The 20,728-nt window shown below is 44.4% G+C and overlaps 1 protein-coding gene across 14 annotated transcripts in view; it reads right to left on the bottom strand.

Moving 5' to 3' along the window:
• Window positions 1–20,358, bottom strand: part of Add1 (adducin 1) — a 107,607-nt gene extending 87,249 nt beyond the window's left edge. For all 14 annotated transcript variants that reach the window (XM_045130275.1, XM_045130276.1, XM_045130277.1 and 11 more), the window contains exon 1: window positions 20,237–20,358. The gene's annotated coding sequence lies outside the window, so the exon portion shown is untranslated. The remainder of the gene's footprint in view (window positions 1–20,236) is intronic.
• Between the last annotated feature and the right edge of the window lie 370 nt (window positions 20,359–20,728).

Genomic DNA, 20,728 nt, shown 5'->3' with positions numbered 1-20,728 from the left:
AAGATGAAATGAAGTAATTTAAATTTTTTAGGGGCTGGAGAGATGCCTCAGTGGTTAAGGCAAGTATCTTCCTCAATCACTTTCGACCTTATTGCAAGACAGGGTCTAAGTGAGGCCAGAGCTCACGAAACAGCTAGGTAAGCTAGCCAGCCAGCCTCTTCTGAGATACTTCTGGCTACAACTCCCCAAGTGCTTGGATGACCTAGCATTTTACATGGGTGCTAAAAATCCAAATTCAGGTCCTCATACTTGTACAGCAAGAATTTTACCCACTGAGCCAGTAAGCTAGAAAAGAGATATAAAGGGAAGAGAAAAGAAGGGAGGGAGGACTTAACAGGATAGAATTGTATATATGTAAGTAGAAGAATAGATTAACGGGGATGAAAAGGCCCAAAGTGAGGTCAGGGAAGAGATTGAGTAAAGGAAAGGTGGAGGGAGGGCTAATCAAAATCTAAGAGGATATAAAAGATCATATGGAATCCTCCACTTTTGGACAATGGAACACTCAGGAGCCATAAACTGTTGCTAGAAAATTTTCAGTGCCAGGGATGGCATACCTTCCAGTGAGTTGTTGGCCAGGGAGGTCCCTGATGCCCCCAATACATTATAGGCCATTGCCGAGGCCCTTGGTTTCCAACCAGGAATAGATGGTAAGACCCTATTGCTGAAGACTCCACATACTTGGGCTACAATGCCACTGAGAAATCCTGCTGGAACTGAGCTGATAATCTCCATTTAGACCAGCGACAGAAAGCTGGAAGAAGCCATTCTGCATACAGTTCAATGGGAAAGAGAGAAAACACCAGTGCAGATACTAAACAGTGGACACTGCAAACCTTATATTTGGAGAGCCAGAACAAATGAGCCAACAGTCCTAAACATAGTGTGCTTTTTTAAAAAAAATCATTTATTAGCCAGGTGTGGTGGTACACACCTTTAATCCCAGCACTTGGGAGGCAGAGGTAGGAGGAATGCCCTGAATCTGAGGCTGCCCTGAGACTACATAGTGAAGTCCAGGTCAGCCTGTGCTAGAGTGAGACCCTATCTCAAAAAACAACAAAATCATTTGTTCATTCATTTATTTGAGGGGGGGAAGAAAGGGGGAGAAGAAAGGGGAGGGAGGGAGGCAGATAAGAGAAAGAATGGGCCCACCAGGGCCTCCAGCCATTGCAAATGAACTCCAGACACTTGTACTACTTTGTGCATTTGGCTTTACATGGATACTGGGAAACTGAACCTGGGTCCTTTGGCTTTGCCAAATTGCCTTAATTATTAAGCCATCTCTCCAGCCCCACAGTGAGCTTTTAATAAATGGTGGTGATCAAAATTATGACAGTTATAAAGTGCTTATACTATGTAATATACAAAACAGGGCTGGGGAAATGGCTTAGCCATTAAAGGCGCTTGCTTATAAAGCCTGAAAGCCTGAGTTTGATTCCCCAGTGCCCACATAAAGTCAGATGCACCAAATGGCACGTGTCTAGAGTTCGCTTGCAGCAGCAAGAGGCCCTTAGGAGTACTCATACTCTCTTTCTCTCTTCTTTTCTAAGTAAATAAAAATGCTTTCTTTAAATACAAAACAAAATAAGGGCTAAAGAGATGGTTCAACAGTTAAAAGTGCTTGCCTGCAAAGCCTGCCAGTTCCCCAGGTTCAATACTCCATTACCTACATAGAGCCAGATGCACAAAGTGACACATAAATCTGGAGTTCATCTGCAGTGGCCAAAGGTGTGCATTCTCTTTCTCCTTGCAAATAAATAAATAAAAATATTTAAATACAAAATAATTTCTTTAGCTGTCATTGACCTTAATGTTTTCATATTTTATATATACTTAGAATGTTCCAAAGATTTCAAGAGTTTTGTGTATATTTATCTGTGAGTTTCAGTAAATTATATAAATTCAATGCAAAGACATTGTTTGGAGTATCCAAAATAAATTATTTATTGCTTAAATACAAAATATTTCTAAATATCTGAGCAATAATATCAAGATTCTATAACTTCTACTAAAAATCCCTATACTATAAGATCTCTACAGTGACCTTGGCAACGATACTAAAATCCCTGCCCTCAGATACTAAAAGTCCTTTTTATTTTATTTTATTTTTTATTAACAACTTCCATGATTATAAACAATATCCCATGGTAATGTCCTCCCTCCACTTTCCTCTCTTTTTTAAAAAAAAAAAGATAATAGTTTATTTTTATTTAAGAGAGAAAAATAGGTAGAGAGAAAGGGCATGCCAGGGACTCCAGCCACTGAAAGTCCAGATGTGTTCACAACTCCCCCTCCCTCCTGGACATCTGGCTTACATGGGTCCTGGGGAATTGAACCTGGGTTATTTGGCTTTACAGCCAAGTACTTTAACCGCTAAGCCATCTCCCCAGGCCAAAATTCCTCTTTTTAATGCAAAGAACTCCAGAGAACAGTATATAAGAAAAACATTCTTTATGTACTATTATAAATAAAGTTAAAAAAGATATGATAGCACCAACATCATCTTTAAAGACTAAACTTCAAAAATTAAGGAGGGAGGCTAGAGAGATGGCTCAGAAGATAAGATGTTTGCCTGCAAAGCCTAACAACCTGAGTTCAATTTCCCAGTACCCATATAAAGCCCAATGCATGGGATGGCTAGAGGCCCTGGCATGCCCATTCTATCTTCCACTCTTTTTTCAATCTCTCTGCTTGCAAATAAATATGTTTTTTAAAAAAGAACCCTGGAAAAATTTTCTGTAATGGACATTTATTTATTTTTTTTTTAATTTTTTTTTGGTTTATTTTTATTTATTTATTTGAGAGCAACAGACAGAGAACGAGGCAGAGAGAGAGAGAGGAGAGAGAGAGAGAGAGAATGGGCGCGCCAGGGCTACCAGCCACTGCAAACGAACTCCAGACGCGTGCGCCCACTTGTGCATCTGGCTAACGTGGGACCTGGGGAACCGAGCCTCGAACCGGGGTCCTTAGCTTCACAGGCAAGTGCTTAACCGCTAAGCCATCTCTCCAGCCCTGTAATGGACATTTATGAGTCGATGGTCTTTCCTAAAAGCTCAAGTTCCCTCTTACAGACAGTCTTTTTTTTTTTTTTAAATGGGTGTGCATGTGAGCGTGCATGCATGTGTGGAGGTCAGGATAAAGAGGACAACCTCAGTTCTTTCTTTTCACCTTAAGGCAGGGTTTCTTGGTGTTTACTGCTATTCACCAGGCTAGCTGGCCCAAGAGCTTCTGGGGGCTTCTTATACCTCTGCTTCCCATCTTACTACTGCACTGAGCTTACAAGCACACTTGCACCGTATCTACCAAGCCATCTTCCCAGTCCTGAATCAATTCTTAAACCAACCATAAGCTGTAACTTGCTCTTCAGGTAGGTGCTATGCCAACATTTTACTTCTAACACTTTCAACACAATGCTCAGAACACCCTAGATCTTAAATAAATACTCACTGAATTAATTTAACATAGTAAAAGAGCACTGAAACAGAATCATGAAGCATACATTTTTAGCTTCCTAGGATCTTAGAAGTCAGTCATTTGACGATTAAATCAAGTTACAAGCCAAGAGTGGTAGTACATATCATTAGTCCCAGGACTAGGGATGCTGAAGCAGGAGGATCATCATGAGTTCAAGGTCAGTCTGGACCTACAAAGTGAGTTCCAGGTCAGCCTGGGATAGAACAAAACCCTATCTCCTAGAAAGAAAAAAAAAAAAAATCAGGCTAGGGAGATGGCACGTGCCTGCAAAGCCTGAAGGCCTGGATTTGATTTCTCAGGACCCACGTAAAGCCAGATACACAAAGCAGCACATGTGTCTGGAATTTGTTTGCAGTGGCACTAGACTCTGGCATGCCCATTCTCATTCTCATTCATTCATTCATTCTCTCCCTCTCTCTCTACTTGCAAATAAATTAAAAAAAAAAAACCTTTTTAAATCAAGTTTCAGGATCCAGGTTCCCTGCACCAGTTGGTGGGACAGTGTGCAGGAAGGTACAGCGGCCTGGAATTCTGCTTCTCTTTTTCAGATGGGAGCTGTACCAAAGAAGAAAAACAATCCAGCACACTTTACCCTGGCCCCAGCTGAAACCACAGAGGAATTGAGGAAATGAGCAAGAGTGCTACTTTCTCGGTGACCCTGATTATCAGCACAGAGTGAAGGAGATAAGACACTGAGGACACTCAATACCTACCAAAGCAGAGAACCAAAGGATGCTAAAAGCCCATCACTGAAGAAGACTTAAAATGCACCCAACATGGCTCAGGGAATTTTGTGGAAGAGGGGGCAGAAAGGTTGTTGGGACATTATGCACAGAGAGAGACACTGACTCTCACAATCCCCGTGGGGTGGACCTGCATCCCCAACAAGGATGGCCTCTTCGGAAAAGTGGTAAGGATGAGGGAAATGATGGTACTAGCATGTGCTGTTCTCATACTAAGTATGTCCATATCTAATAAAAATAAATTTTAAAAAATCAAGTTCCAGAACTAATGACACTTCACTCACTCCATTATATGGACCCCTAGATGCCCAAACTGCACTTAGGAATTTACCTCATAATTGCCTATGCCTTCAAAACATTTTAAAGTATATAACTTCTAGTTTTACTACTAATATATAATGTTTGGAGATCTCAAATAAGACAGTACTGTTCAAATAAGAGTTTTTTGGCATAACTTCTTAGGAAGGTAATTTGGAAAATATTTTTAGCATGGCAATTTCATTTGAGAATACATCTATAGATATACTTCATAAATGTCCAAAGTTGGAGATCAAAAATATTAACATAGGGCTGGAGAGATGGCTTAGCGGTTAAGCGCTTGCCTGTGAAGCCTAAGGACCCCGGTTCGAGGCTCGCTTCCCCAGGTCCCACGTTAGCCAGATGCACAAGGGGGCGCACCCGTCTGGAGTTCGTTTGCAGAGGCTGGAAGCCGTGGCGTGCCCATTCTCTCTCTCCCTCTATCTGTCTTTCTCTCTGTGTCTGTCACTCTCAAATAAATAAATAAATAAAAATTTAAAAATATATATATATTAACACAGACTGTTCTGGAGCAGTGTTTATACAGCCCAGAAACAAATATCCATCATCATGGCAGTGACTAAATAAATTACAATATACCTGTAAGATGAATACCTTGAAGCTCTTAAAGAAAGATAGACTTATATGGATTGATATGAAGCATTATTCAAGATACAACAGTGAATTCCCTCCCATTCAAGAAACAACATGAGCATCATTTTAAAATTTTAAAAACATTTTTGGGCTAGAGAGATGGCTTAGTGGTTAAGGGCTTGCCTGTGAAGCCTAAGAACCCCTGTTCGAGGCTCGATTCCCCAGGGCCCACGTTAGCCAGATGCACAAGGGGGCACACACATCTGGAGTTCATTTGCAGTGGCTGGAGGCCCTGGCTTGCCCATTCTCTCCCTCTCCCATCCCTCTTTATCTCTCTGTCTGTCACTCTCAAATAAATAAATAAATATTACTTATTTGCAAGCAGTGAGAGATAGAGGATAGAAACAAAGAAAATGGGCACGCCAGGGCCTCCAGCCACTACAAATGAAATCCAGACAGACACACATGCCACCTTGTGCATCTGGCTTATGTGGGTACTAAGGAATCAAATGTAGAGCCTTAACCATTAAGCCATCACTCCAGCCAGTTGGTGGTAGTACACACCTTTAATCCTAGCACTCAGGAGGCAGAGGTAGGAGGACTGCTATGAGTCCAAGGCCATCCTGAGACTACATAGTGAATTCCAGGTCAACCTGGGCTAGAGTGAAACCTTACCTCAAAAAAAAAAAGTTCAAAGTGAATTAAATCTGATTCATCCCTTCCAACCCAAGTTTCCTAAATGTAGATCAGAACAAACACTAACTATTGAACAATGCTGTTAAAGTTTAAAATTATACTAAATTCTTACTTTAAAAAACATGATACCTGGTAAATTCTGGCAAATTAGAAAGATATCAAGGGCTAGAAAGATGTCTCAGTAGTTAAGGAGTTAGCTTGAAAGGCTTGAGGGCCTGTGTTTGATTGTCCAGTACCCACAAAAAGCCAGATGAGCAAAGTGGCATGTGTGCCTAGAGTTCATTTACAGTGGCAGAATCCCCCTGGTGTGCCCATATTCATATTGTCATTCTCTCTTTCTCCACCCCCACACTTGCAAATAAATAAATAAAAAATATCAGGACTGGAGAGATGGCTTAGCAGTTAAGGCGTTTGCCTGCGACGCCAAAGGACCCAGGTTCGATTCCCCAGGACCCACGTAAGACAGATGCACAAGGGGCACATGCATCTGGAGTTTGTTTTAGTGGCTAGAGGCCCTGAGGTGCCCATTCTCTATCCATTTGTCTCTCTTCTTTCTCTCTGCTTGCAAGTAAATAAAAATAAAAATAAATCAAAAAGGTAACCAAAAGCAGGAGAAACAGCTCAGCAGTTAAAGGTGCTTACTTGCAAGCCTGACAAGCCTGAGTTCAATTCCCCAGTACACATGTAAAGGCAGATGCAATGTGGCACATGTATTTGAGTTCATTTGCAGCGGCAAAACGCCCTGGCACACCCACTGTCTCTGTCTGTCTGTCTGTCTGTCTCTCTCTCTCTCTCTCTCTCTGTGCAAATAATTAAAAGGTATCCAAATACTTAAATCTATTAAGTAACCAGTCTTGCGGCTGATACAGTTATTAAACTTTAGTAAATAAAGTTTTCAAAATTATAACATCCAAGCCAGGTATGGTAGCACATGCCTTTAATTCCAGCACTCACAAAGCAGAGGTAGAAGGATCACCATGAGTTTGAGGCCAGCCTGAAAACACAGAGTGAATTCCAGGTCAGCCTGGGGTAGAGTGAACCCTACCTCAAAAAATAAACAAAATTAGAACAACTCTTCTACCTACTAAAACATGAAAAGTAAGTGACATATACGTGGTTGGGGACACAGTTCAGTGGTAGAATGCTTGCATAGTATAGGCACAACATACTACGTTCTATTCCCAGCAGTGGGTGAAAAAAAAAAAAAAGAATTTTGGTTTAGCAGTTAAGGCACTTGCCTGAAAAGTCAAAGGACCTAGGTTCAGTTCCCCAGCACCCACATAAGCCAGATACACAAGGTGGCACATATGTCTGGAGTTCGTGTGCAGTGGCTGGAGGCCCTGGTGTGCCCATTCTCTCTATCTGGGCCCGCTCTCAAATTAATGAATAAACAAAGTTCACAAATATTTTAAACATAAATTTTACCCCTTGGCTCTCCAACTTCCAAGGGTGCACATGAAGAAAGGTAGTGAGACCCAAGGAGAGAAACCACCCGTTGCATCTCAGCCAGGTGAAACCACGGAGGAATTGGGGAGATGAACAATAGTGCTGCCATCCTGGTGAGTCTGACAGGGGTGAAGCAGGTAGATGCTGAGGATACTCAACACATACCAAATCAGAGATCTACAGGCTCCTAAGAGCTCATCACTGAAGTAGATTTAAAAAACACCCACCAAGGGTCAAGGAACTTTGTAGAAGAGAGGGCAGAAAGATTGTATGAGCCACAGGTTGGGACACCATGCCCAGAGACATTACCTCCCATAGTAACTGACTGCTGCTCCCACAATGCATAACCTACAACCCCATGGGAAATACCAGCAACCCCACTGAGGAGGACCCCCTACAGAATGGGGGCAGGAAGGAGGGAAAAGATGGTACCAACACATGATGTATCCATACAAAGTATTTTCTTTTTTTTTTAATATTTTTTTAATTAATTATTTATTTATTTGAGAGCGACAGACACAGAGAGAAAGACAGATAGAGGGAGAGAGAGAGAATGGGCACGCCAGGGCTTCCAGCCTCTGCAAAGAACTCCAGACACATGCGCCCCCTTGTGCATCTGGCTAACGTGGGACCTGGGGAACCGAGCCTCAAACCGGGGTCCTTAGGCTTCACAGGCAAGCGCTTAACCGCTAAGCCATCTCTCCAGCCCACAAAGTATTTTCTTAATAAAAATTAAAATTTAAGTCAGGCATGGTGGCACACACCTTTAATCCCAGCACTTAGGAGGCAGAAGTAGGAGGATCCCAGTAAGTTTGAGGTCATCCTGACACTGCATAGTGAATTCCAGGTCAGTCTGGGCCACAGTGAAACCCTACCATGAAAACACAAAAACAAAAACAAAAAAGTAATAATTATTTAAACTTTAAGAAAGCCAGATAAAATATCAAAAATAAATGAATTTTGGATTGGAGGGTCAGCTTAGTGGTTAAGGCACTTGTCTGTAAAGCAAAAAGACCCAGGTTTGATTGCCCTGTACCCACATAAGCCAGATGCATAGGGTGGAGCATGCACCTGGAGTTCATTTGAAATGGCTGGAGACCCTGGTGTGCCCATTCTTTCTATATTCCTCTTCCCCTCTTCCTCTCTGTAGTAAATAATTTTTAAGCCAGGCATAGTGGCGCACGTCTTTAATCCCAGCACTCGGGAGGCAAAGGTAGGTGGATTGCCCAGAGTTTGAGACCAGCCTGAGACTACATAGTGATTTCCAGGTCAGCCTGAGCTAGAGTAAGACCCTACCTCAGAAAACCTTCTGTGTGAGTAGGAAGAAAACTCAGTAGCAAAAGCCAGTAAACTAGAAAAGAGATATAAAGGGAAGAGAGAGAGCAGCTTCTGGCTCAGAGTTCGCGGGTCTTCGCCACAAGCCACAGAGCATCTTCCCGTCTCTGAGCAGACATCAGCCTGGAAAATAAAACATTTGCAGAAATGAACCCTTGTGTCACTGGAAAAACTACTCAGTCTTCCATGCAGGGTGTGCTCCAGCAGAATGGAGATGGAGTCCCCAGTCCCATTCCTATAGGGGCAGAGAAGTATTGTGGGTCACCCCTGTGGCCTCGAGAATGAAGGGGAAGGAGGACTGTGCAGGAACGTGTGGCACATACCAGATGAAATTGATGGTGGCAAAGAAGGATGGCCTGGCATCCAGATTTTTTAAAAGGAACTCCATGTGCAATGAGCACTTCTGAGGATCCACCTCTGACAGGATGTGAGCCTCGTGGTTCTGATCTGGAGATTGATATGGACCCTGAGTTGTACCCAGGGGAGGATGATTCATATGTATGGAGCAAGTCGGAACTGACAAGTTCTGAAGACCCTCTTGGATCACTTGAATGGTGTCCCCTGCCCCCTGAAGAGTTGACTAAGGCATCTGCTTTCTGAAGAAACAACTCAGGTAACCAAGAAGCAAAGGAATAAATCATAAGGAATCCTCCAGTTTTAGACAATGGAACACTCAGGAGCCACAGATCGTTGTCAGAAAATTTTCAGTGCCAGGGATGGGATACCTCCAGTGAGTTGTTGGCCAGGGAGATCCCTGATGCCCACAAAACATTATAGGCCACTGCCGAGGCCCTTGGTTTCCCACCAGGAATAGATGTCAAGACCCTATTGCGGAAGACTCCACATACTTGGGCTGCAAGGCCTCTGAGAAATCCTGCTGGAATTGAGCTGATAACCTCCTCCATGTAGATCAACCAGCTGACAGAAAGCTGGAAGAAGCCATTCTACATGTAGTTCAATGGGAGAAAGACAAACCACCAGTAAAGATACTAAACAGTGGACACTGCAAGCCTTATATTTGGCCAGCCAGGTCAAATGAGCCAATGGGTGCAATAGTGGCACATCTGTCATGGTGGAAACCAACTGCCCTCCAATTGTACTGGAGGCCCGCTCCACGGGAGGGAATACATCCCTGATACTGAAAACTTAAAACAGGGGTAGTCATAAGCCCTCGGGGTGTAACATCTGCTGATATCTGGAAAAATGTATATACTATGCTTATCAAACTGCCCAGTAAGTACTTTCGTAATATTTATACCCTAATATTAACACTACTCTCACTTTGGGTAGAGAATCTTCTCTTTTCAGATGTCAGAGACCTTGGGACCACTTAGAGGGCATAGTGCTGGAAAGAAGTGACTGGAGTACTGAGTAACATCTTGATCACACCTTCCAAGGCTCAGGGTCTAATGCGGAAGAGGTGGCAGAAAGAATGTAAGAGCCAAAGGAAGTGTAGGACTCCTTAAAATGTGCTCCCCCAGACATGAAATGGCCTGGATATCCATGACCTCATAGTGCCTGACACTACCTACACAAGACCATCATAAGAGGAGGAAAAGATCATGACATCAAAATAAGAGAGAGGAAAAAAAAAAAAAATAAGAGAGAGACTGATTGAGATGGGGAGGGGATATGATGGAGAATAAAATTTCAAAGGGGAAAGTGGGGGAGGGAGGGTATTATCATGGGATATTTTTCATAATCATGGAAAATGTTAACAAAAATTGAGAAAAAATATAAATAAATAATTAAATAAATAAATAACAAAATCTAAGAGGATATAAATAAATCATATGGAATCCTACTTTTTTGGACAATGGAACACTCAGGAGCCATAGACTGTTGCTGGAAAATTTTCAGTGCCAGGGATGGCATACCTTCCAGTGAGTTGTTGGACAGGGAGGCCCCTGATGCCCTCAAAACATTATTAGCCATTGCCAAGGCCCTTGGTTTCCCACCAGGAATAGATGGTAAGACCCTATAACTGAAGACTCCACATATTTGGGTGCAAGGCCACTGAGAAATCCTGCTGGAACTGAGCTGATAATCTCCTCCATGTAGACCAGCTGACAAAGCTGGAAGAAGCCATTCTGCATGCTGTCCAAAGGGAAAGAGAGAAATCACCAGTGAAGATACTCAACAGTGGACACTGCAAGCCTTATATTTGGCCAGCCAGGACAAATGAGCAAACAGGTACAATAGCAGCACATGTGTCAAGGTGGAAACCATCTGCCCTCTAATTGGACTGGAGGCCCACTCCATGGGAAGGAATACATCCCTGATACTGAAAACTTAAAACAGGGGTAGCCATGAGCCTTAGGGGAATAACATCTGCTGCTGTCTGGCTAAATATATATACTATGCTTACCAAACTGCCTAGTAAGCACTTCTCTTACTGTTCATGCCCTTATATTAATGCTACTCTCACTTATGGTAGATAATCTTCTTTTTTCAGATGGCAGTGACCTTCCAATGACTCAGAAGGCATCATGGTGCTGGGAAGAAGTGACAGGAGTGTTCAGCACTGCAATATCTCTATCACACCTTCCAAGGCTCATGGTCTATTGTGGAAGAGATGGCAGAAAGAATGTAAGAGCCAAAGCACGGGTAGGACTACACAACGTGCTCCCCCAGACACAAAATGGCCTGGATATCCATGACTTCACATGTGGGGAGCCCCTCGGCCCGCATGGCCAAGGCCTATGGGGAGAGTACCCCTGGCCAAGCCCTAAAGATGGCGCCTGACGGAAGTTCAGTGCTTGGGACAAACAGGTCCATATTTGGAGGAGTTTGCCACCTCTGCCGCTCATTGGTTTCTGATGCTCGTCTGGAGGGGTTGCGTGGCGTGGGGTGATTGGGCGGAGTGAGTGCGCTTATAAGGAATCCCCACCCGAGGCTCGGGGGAAATGAAGCTTGAAGCTGCCTGAATAAACTGCTGTAAGGAGAACTGGTGGTTGTGTCTTCCTTGCTGGTCGAGGCGGACGCGACAAGTGGTGGCCCGTACGGGGAACCCGACTCCCCCACCAAAGAGTTCAGAACTTACAACAGACAGGGGTGCGCGCAGGGTAAGTCCCCGGTAAGTTGGGCTTACAACCCCAGGGTTTGGGGAAGGTCCTCAGGAAAATTAGAGGCTATTTAGGACGCCAGGAAGCAGGCACTAGAAACAACTCCAGGGTTTGGGGAAGGTCTTCAGGAAAATTAGAGGCTATTTAGGGTTGGAATTGAGTAGAGCCACCCTGCAACGTTTCTTGAAGGAATGTGATAAGGAATGTGATACAGCAGCCCCCTGGTTTGCCGTGTCGGGAAACTTGACAGTGACCAGTTGGGAAAAACTAGGAAGAGATTTAGATTTTGCTAGAGAACATGGAACATTTATAAATTGGATTCGTCCATATTTAAAAATCCCTAATTATGTCTTAAAGCCACTATTCAAAATATTAGAGGGAGACACAGCTTTAAATTCACCTAGAATCCTGACAGAAGATGCCCGAAAAGCTATTGTTGTTAATGAAGAGATTTCTACTGCCCAATTACATAGAGTAATAGAAGCAACACCTGTAGATCTTTGCATCTTGCAAATAGTAGAACAGCCCACAGGTGTATTATGGCAGCAAGGTCCTCTGTTATGGATACATCCTAAAAGCTCTCCTGGAAAAACAGTGGAGCATATCCCCACGGCTGTGGCTGTTCTTGCTATTGAAGGACTCCGCCAGTGTCTACAACATTTTGGGTTCATGCCACAGACTCTTATTGTGCCTTATGACAGTTATCAAGTCAGAGTCTTAACTGCAACTATAGATGCTTGGGCCATTTTAAGTTGTTGCTTTGATGGAAAAATAGATAATCATTATCCTAAACATCCTCTTATGACCTTTTTTAAATTGCATCCGGTTGTGTTCTATAAAGTGACAAAAACCCAGCCTATCGAGTGTTACAATTATAGTTTATTAAAATCTCCCCTCATTTGGTATCAATCCCAGAGGGTTACTTCCATTACAATTATAGCAGATGGATGTTACACATCAGCTAATCTGTCCAGGCTCTTATCCTCCCAATTGCAGGGAAGCTGGTTTCAAGGTTTTTAACAGTTGTTGCGGGATCTACAGCTTGAAATAGTGACGGTGAATTCTACTCGAGTGGATCTTTCTCTGGCAACTGGGCTGACGACATGGATCTCCGCTGCAGTGAATCATCTAAAGGAGTGGGCGGGCATAGGAGCCCTGGGGGGAATGCTGATATTAGTTTGCGTGGTGTGCATATGATGTATTTGTCGCCTCAAAAGGGCACAGGCCCGCACCTCTGCCATGACAGCTCAGGCCTTTGCTGCGATAGAAGAAGGACAGTCTCCCCAGATTTGGCTTGCTGCCCTTAAATAGTGGCTTCCTAAGTATTCATCACACTCGGGGTGCGAGGCAAAGCACTGCACAGGGGGTTGCCTAAGAGCAGTTGGGCGACTCTCTGGGAGGCATGTTTGATTGCATGAAGGTTGTACTCATATTCCTTCCCCTGGGAAAAGGGTACTTGCACACCAGGGATCAGACCTCTACCTTCACCCGTTGTGTATCAGCGGCGCATCTTAAAATAATAAATAAGGGGGAGCTGTGGGGAACCCCTCGGCCAGCATGGCCAAGGCCTATGGGGAGACTACCCCTGGCCAAGCCCTAAAGATGGCGCCTGACGGAAGTTCAGTGCTTGGGACAAACAAGTCCATATTTGGAGGAGTTTGCCATCTCTGCCGCTCATTGGTTTCTGATGCTCGTCTGGAGGGGTTGCATGGCTTGGGGTGATTGGGCGGAGTGAGTGCACTTATAAGGAATCCCCGCCCGAGGCTCAGGGGAGATGAAGCTTGAAGCTGCCTGAATAAACTGCTGTAAGGAGAACTGGTGGTTGTGTCTTCCTTGCTGGTCGAGGCTGACGCAACACTCACAGTGCCTGAAATTACCTGAACAAGACCATCATAATAGGAGGAAAAGATAATGGCATCAAAATAAGAGAGACTGATTGAGAGGGGGAAGGGATATGATGGAGAATGGAGCTTCAAAGGGGAAGGTGGGGGGAGGGAGGGCATTACCATGGAATACTGTTTATAATCATGGAAGTTGTTAATAAAAAAAATTTAATGAATTTTAAATTCCACTGTTAATGTAATGAGAGGGGGGAAAATTGTGATTTTTCAGGGCTGGGCATGGTGGCACACGCCTTTAATCCTAGTACTTGGAAGGCAGAGGTAGGAGGATCACTGTGATTTTGAAGCCAGCCTGAGACTACCTAGTGAATTTCAGGTCAGCCTGGGCTATAGCAAAACTGTACCTTGGGAAAAAAGAAAAGGTGAAATTATGATTTTTTTTTCATATGCCAACTGTGCAATCATAGCATGTCTATTATGGAAGAAACCAAGTGCTCTCTGACTGGATTTGAAGCAGCTCCACAGGAGGGAATCCACAGGAGGGAATTCATGCCTGTTACTGAAAACCTAGTCAAGAGCCTATGACTGGGGAGGTCATAAGCCCTAAAGAAGTAACAACTAGGGCTGGAGAGATGGCTTAGCGGTTAAGCGCTTGCCTGTGAAGCCTAAGGACCCCGGTTCGAGGCTCGGTTCCCCAGGTCCCACGTTAGCCAGATGCACAAGGGGGCGCACGCGTCTGGAGTTCGTTTGCAGAGGCTGGAAGCCCTGGCGCGCCCATTCTCTCTCTCTCCCTCTATCTGTCTTTCTCTCTGTGTCTGTCACTCTCAAATAAATAAATAAAAAAATTTAAAAAAAAAAAAAAAAGAAGTAACAACTACTACTGTCTGGCTAAATGGGTATATTACATCCACTAAAATGCCTCCAAAGACTTATGTTTATATTAATGCTACTCTCAATTTTGGTTAGAGAAGCCTCTCTTTTCACATGGCAGTGACCACTGGAGTAACTGAAAAGTCGCCATAGTGCTGAGAAGTAACAGAGGAATGTTCAGCATTAAATGAGACATTTCTATCACACCTTCTGTGGTAGTTTGATTGAGGTATCCTCCATAAACTCAGGTGTTCTAAATGCTATGTTCCTAGCTGATGGAAATCTGGGAATTAACAACTCCTGGAGGTAGTGTATTTTGGGGGGCAGGCTTATCGGTATTATAGCCAGTTTCCCCATGCCAGTGTTTGGCATACTCTCCTGCTATTGTCTACCTTATGTTGGCCAAGGGGTGATGTCCACTCTCTACTCGCGCCATCATTTTTCCTGCAATCATGGAGCTTCCCCCAGGAGCCTGTAAGCCAAAATAAACTTCTTTGTTCCCACAAGCTACTCTTAGTTGGGTGATTTCTACCAGCAATGCAAACCTGACTGCAACAGTAATGTGGGTACTGAGGACTGGTGTCATTTGCTGTTAGACACATGACTGTGGCCTGGGCCTTTTGGAGCTGATTTTCAAGACAAATGTGGAAAGATTTGAAACCTTGGCCTAAGAGATGCCTTGCACAGTGCTGCAAGTACAACTTGATGGACACCTCTGGTCAGAGTTGAAAGACCTGAATGCAATAATAATTATGGACTGTGAAGTTTGGCTTGTGAGGGTGAGAAAGAGCTTTTTGCCTGGATTGGGCTAGAAGCAGTTTATATGAGAGGCTTGCTGTTATGGCCAGGTCCTGAGAAGATGTGCAGGGTTGTTTTGTGTAGAAATGGACTGGTGTAAGCAGAGGGACAGAAATAAATCTTTAGACCAAAATTGCTGTGTGTTCAGCTGCAATTGTATTAGAGATTACAGACTTTGCGATTCGGCCAGCTGACTTGCACTGGGCAACAGGAAGAATGTAGACTCTTTTGAAGAGGCCTGAGTGCTCAAGGAGTGTCCTGTTTTTCAGTCTGATTATTCTTCCTTGGATTAACAAATTGGCAACCCATGTGGTATTGTGGAGTATAAGAAATGCAGGAAAGAGAGGGCCATTGAGTTTGCAACATGGTCTTGTATTTTGGAAATGGCCATGGGCATTGTGAAACAGATTTGCTGGATGCCTGCATGGAGACCCAATGGAGCCATGAGGATGAATCCATGGCTTGCAGTGGAGACCCAGAGGAGATGCTGGGACCATGAGATGGCTGCCAAGGAAAGGTAACGGCCACAGATAAAGTTTTCCAGAATTGTGAGTAGCCTAGCTGAAGGGGCGGAATTGAAATTGTAGACACTTGTTGCTGGTCAGAATTATCAGACTTGGAAATTTGTCACTGGTAGAGTTGTTAGACTTAGAGCTACAGAGTTTGACGTATGCCCTGGTTGTTTTAAATCTCGTATTGGTTGATTATTTCTTTGCTATGCCCAACGCCATCTTTTACAGTGTGAATGTTTATTCTGTGCCATTATGGGCTTTTTGGGAATTTTTTTGGTATTATGGTTCAGTAAAAAGACTTTGGATTATGGGGATGTTTGATCATCATTAGGAGTGATAAAAGAAAAATGGGGACTTTAAAGTTGGACTGAATGCACTGCATTTTAAATCATGTGCGGTTATCAGTTTATGGCAGGCAGAGGCAGAATGTGGTAGTTTGACTTTGGTGTCCTCCATAAGCTTAGGTGTTATGAATGCTAGGTTCCCAGCTGATGGAGATTTGGGAATTAACACCTCCTGGAGGCACTGTATTGTTGGGGACAGGATTATGGGTGTTATAGGTTCAATTCCCCAGGACCCACATAAGCCAGATGCACAAGGGGCACATGTGTCTGGAGTTCATTTGCAGCGGCTACAGGTCCTGGCATGCCCATTCTCTCTTCTATCACGTTCTGCTTGCAAATAAATAAATAAATAATTTTTTAAAACCTAGAAAACACCTCTTTCTATTTTACTCAGGAAACAAAAGTAATTTGGATTAATAGAAATTAAATTTGTGAGCTAGGCTTGGTGGCACATCATTAATCCCAGGGCTGAAAAGATCTAGAAACAAGGCTGGACAATGGCTCAGTGATAAAGTGTTTGCTGGAAAAGCATAAGGACCTAAGATCAGAACCCCAGGACCCAGGTAGCCATCTGTAATGTCAGTGCTCAGAAGGCAAGAGTCAGAGAATTCCTGAGGCAAGCTGGCTAGCTAGACTAGCTGAATCAGCAAGCTCTGGGTTTAAGTGAGAGACCCTGCCTCAGTAAGTAAGAGCCATTAAGCAAGCCACCCATTGGCCTACATATGTGCATGTCTCCACACACATGTACACTGCAGACACATAAGCACACATGCAAAAAAATCTACAATGATTAACCTGGTAGCAAGAAGCAACCCAAAGGCCCAGCTTGCAGTTTAAACAGTTTGTGTATTCCAAGTTGTTAGGGACCAAAGTTTCTGAAATCAGATTTTGGAATATTTACATACACAAAATGAGACATCTTAGAAACAGGACCCAAGGGAGGGAGGGAGAGAGGGCAGAGGGAAGGAGAGAGGCAGGAAAAAAATGAATTCCGGGTTTGGGAAAGAAAATGAGTATTTAAAGTTGTGTCTAGCACATGTTTTTATAATCCCAGCACTTGGGAGGTAGTGGCAGGAAGAGGAGAAGTTCAAGGTCATCCTTGGCTACACAGCAAGTTTGAGATCATGGACTACATGAGACTGTCTCAAATGAGTTGTGACTAGGGACTAGGGAGGTGGCTCAGTGGTTAAAGGTGCTTACTTGCAAAGCCCCAATACCAGGATTCAATTCCTCAGCGTCCACATAAAGCTACGTGCAAAGTGGCACATGCATCTGTGATCCCAACACCCCTCCAACAATGGGAGGTAGGACCAGCTCGTCTAACATTTATTTGTAGTCACAGTTCCTTTGCAACATTAAGAGACCCTGTCTCAAAGAAGGTAGAGCACAAGATACCTAGAAGCTGTCCTCTAATCTCCACACGTGTATCCATCTCCCTCCCTCCCTCCCTCCCTCCCTCTCTCTCTCTCTCTCTCTCTCTCTCTCTCTCTCTCTCTCTCGCTCTCTCATAAAGTGCTTGCCTACCATACACAAAGCTGAGAGTTTTGATTCCCAGTACTGAATAAACATAATTTTTAAGTCTGGAGAGATGGTTCAGTGGTTAAGGTGTTTGCCTGTGAAGCCCAAAGACCCAGGTTCGATCCCCCAGTATCCACATAAGCCTAAGGTGGCACTGCCCATGCCCATTCTCTCTCTCTCTCGCTCCATTTCTCTCAAATAAATCAATAAAATATTAAAGTGATAAATAATTTTTTAACTGAAACATGGGACTGGAAAGATGGCTTAGTGGTTAAGGCACTTGCCTGCAAAGTCTAAGGACCGGTCGGACCTAGTTTCAATTCCCCAGTACCCACATAAGCCAGATGCATAAGGTGGCCATGTGAATCTGGAGCTCCATGCAGTGGCTGAAGGCCCTGGCACTCCCACATTCTTTCTCTCTCCCCCTCTTTCTCCCTGTCTCTCCCTTTTTCTCTCTCTCTCAAAAAAAAAAAAAAAAAAAATTAAAATAAAAACTAATGACCTGAGTTCAATTTTCCAGTACCCAAATAGAGCCAGTCGCACACGGTGGTGCATGCATCTGGAATTTGTTTGCAGTGGCTGGAGGCCCTGGTAAGCCCACTTTCTATCTGTCAAACTAACTAAATAAATACTACAAAAAAAAGAAAACAACAACTGAGTGTGGTGGCACACACCTTCCTTTAATCCTAGCACTTAGGAGACAGAGGTGGGAAGCATACCATGAATATGAGGCCAGCCTGAGACTACATAGTGAATTCTAGGTTAGTCTGGACTAGAGTGAGACCCTACCTGGGGGGAACGACCTTGGTATCTTTTGAAGCATTTCAGTATTTAATTTTCTGATTCAATATGATTAAATAAAAGAAATATTTTTGTAGCTAATTAACAACAAAACTGAACACCAACATCAACATCAAATAACATCAAAAGAGCTAAAGGAGGGTTTAAGAGATGGCTCAAAGGTTAAGATACTTGCCTGCAAAATCTAAAAACCGGGTTCAATTCTTCAGTACCCACATTCCCACATTTTAGAGCCAGATGCACAACATGGCACATATATCTGGAGCTCATTTGCAGTGGCTAGGGACCCTGGTGCATCCATTCTCATTTTCTCTCTCCTTACAAATAAATAAAACAAATTTTTTTTAAAAAAGTTTGAAGGTTCTCTCTGTTTTTCTCTCTCTTTGCTTGCAAATCATATATATATATATATATATATATATATATATATATTTTAAGTGTTAAAGGAAAAAAAGACCTTGTATAAAACAGAATTTTGGAAGGAAACTATCAGTTTGGAAAGTGGGTGGAATTTAGATTCACCTCATTTTCTGATTCTGACTCTCTTTAACTCAAAACCTGCACATCACACTAGGAAACAAATTACATCAGCAGTAAACCACAACAAAACCCATAAAAAAAAAAAAAGGGCAGTTTGACTGTCAAAAGCATTTACTTCCTTAGAAAAACAACTTTACTAGCTAGGTGTGGTATAAATCAAGATGGTAAATCCCAAAATTCTAGAGACAGTGGCTGAAAATATGAGTTCCAGGCCAGAATGGAATACAGTCAGACTCAAATATCAAGGAGGAAAAAACATAAAACACAATCTTGTTCTATTTTTCCCAAACTCAGAACTAAAGAGATATGTTAAAAATTAAACTTTAAAAACGATTTATACATCATTGCCTTTGTCCATTAATTAAATACTGCAATTTTTTACAATCCGATCCTCATAAAATTTACCCCCACCCTGAAATGTCCTACCCAGTCTACAGCCTGTTGAACATCCTACTCGGACTCCCAACATGTGTTTTACAAGAGACAGAGTGTATCTGTCAGCATTCTATTTCCCATCTCCGTGAAAGTTTCAATCCAAGTTTTGACAAACATAAAAATATCTGTAATAACTGACGAGCAATGTATAGTTGTCAACTCTGTTCTTGGTCACTGAGGATTAACGAATGCATTTTAGGCATAAAAATCACATGGTCAAACCGACAGCAGTTTCAGATAAACCAAAATATATCAAGGTGGGTGTGTATAACATAGACACAATCACCTACCAAATACCTTGAACTAGGAACTGAATCATAAAAATATTTTTTAACGGAGAGGTCTTTAAGATTTCCCAAATGTAAAGAAAAAAAAAAAAAAGGAAGAGAAAGCAAAGATAAGCAAAAGCTCCATCTCCAATAAGTTGCAGTACTACCTCAATTCTACCTGTGGGGAGATTTGGCTTCTCTCTCTAGACAGACGCTGTCGTTTTTAAACGTTTAAAATAAAAGAAGGACGACATGCAGGACCAGACGCGTCTGCACAAACCCTGCTCTGTGCAGCGCTCTGGCCCACGGAAGCGGCTACCACCAGCACAAAGCTGGCCGAGCTTCGGGCCCGGCCCTCCTTTCCAATGGGGACCCCCGGGGCCCACAGGCCTGCAGACAAACGACCGGCCCGAGCCGCTTCCATGGGGAAGCCCGCGCCCGCCGGCGCCATCCTCGCCCGCCGCGTCGGGCCGCCACCAAAGGGACCCCCGGACGGCCTGGCGCCCCAGCGGCTACTTCGCGCCGCGCGCGCCCCCTTCTCGACGCTGTCACGGCACGGCACGGCGCAGGGCCCTCGGCCCGGTCCGCCCGCCTCGCTCGGGCCCGGAGCCGCGCCCTCAGCAGGGCCCCGAGACCTCACCCCGGCCGCGGGCCTCACCTCGGCGGAGAATCGTGGGCAGCGGTCTCGTTGCAGGGTCCCACAGCGGCTGGCGGCCGGCGGGCTGGGGCTAGGCTCGCCACGGGCTCCGCTCCGCCCCCTGTCCGCGGCGCGAACCCCCGGCCGTCAGCCGCAGCCTTCCGGCCTCTTCCCCCTCCCCGCTCAGCCCTGGCAGCGCCCCCGCCGCCCAGGCTGGGTGCGGCCTGTGGCGCTGCAGCTCAACAACGCGCCGCTCCAGTGGCCGCGCGCAGCCGCCGCCGCCTCGCACGGCTCCCTGCGATTGGCTGGTGTGGAGGGGAGGGTGTGGCCCAGAAAGGGCGGGTCTTGGCAGACCGAGGGCGGGCCGGCTCGCTCCCCTGGTGCGACCTCGCGCGCAGGCTCGCCAATGGTGAGCTCGCGTCCACCTGCTGCACCGGCCCTCGGGAGCCGCTGGTCAGCCCGGGCCGCGGAACTCCCAGGACTGGCCGGGCCTCTCGCTGTAGGTTTCAGGCA

This window comes from Jaculus jaculus, chromosome 11 (genome assembly GCF_020740685.1).
Source record: "Jaculus jaculus isolate mJacJac1 chromosome 11, mJacJac1.mat.Y.cur, whole genome shotgun sequence".
NCBI lineage: Eukaryota > Metazoa > Chordata > Mammalia > Rodentia > Dipodidae > Jaculus > Jaculus jaculus.
This window is presented reverse-complemented; position numbering and strand designations above follow the sequence as displayed.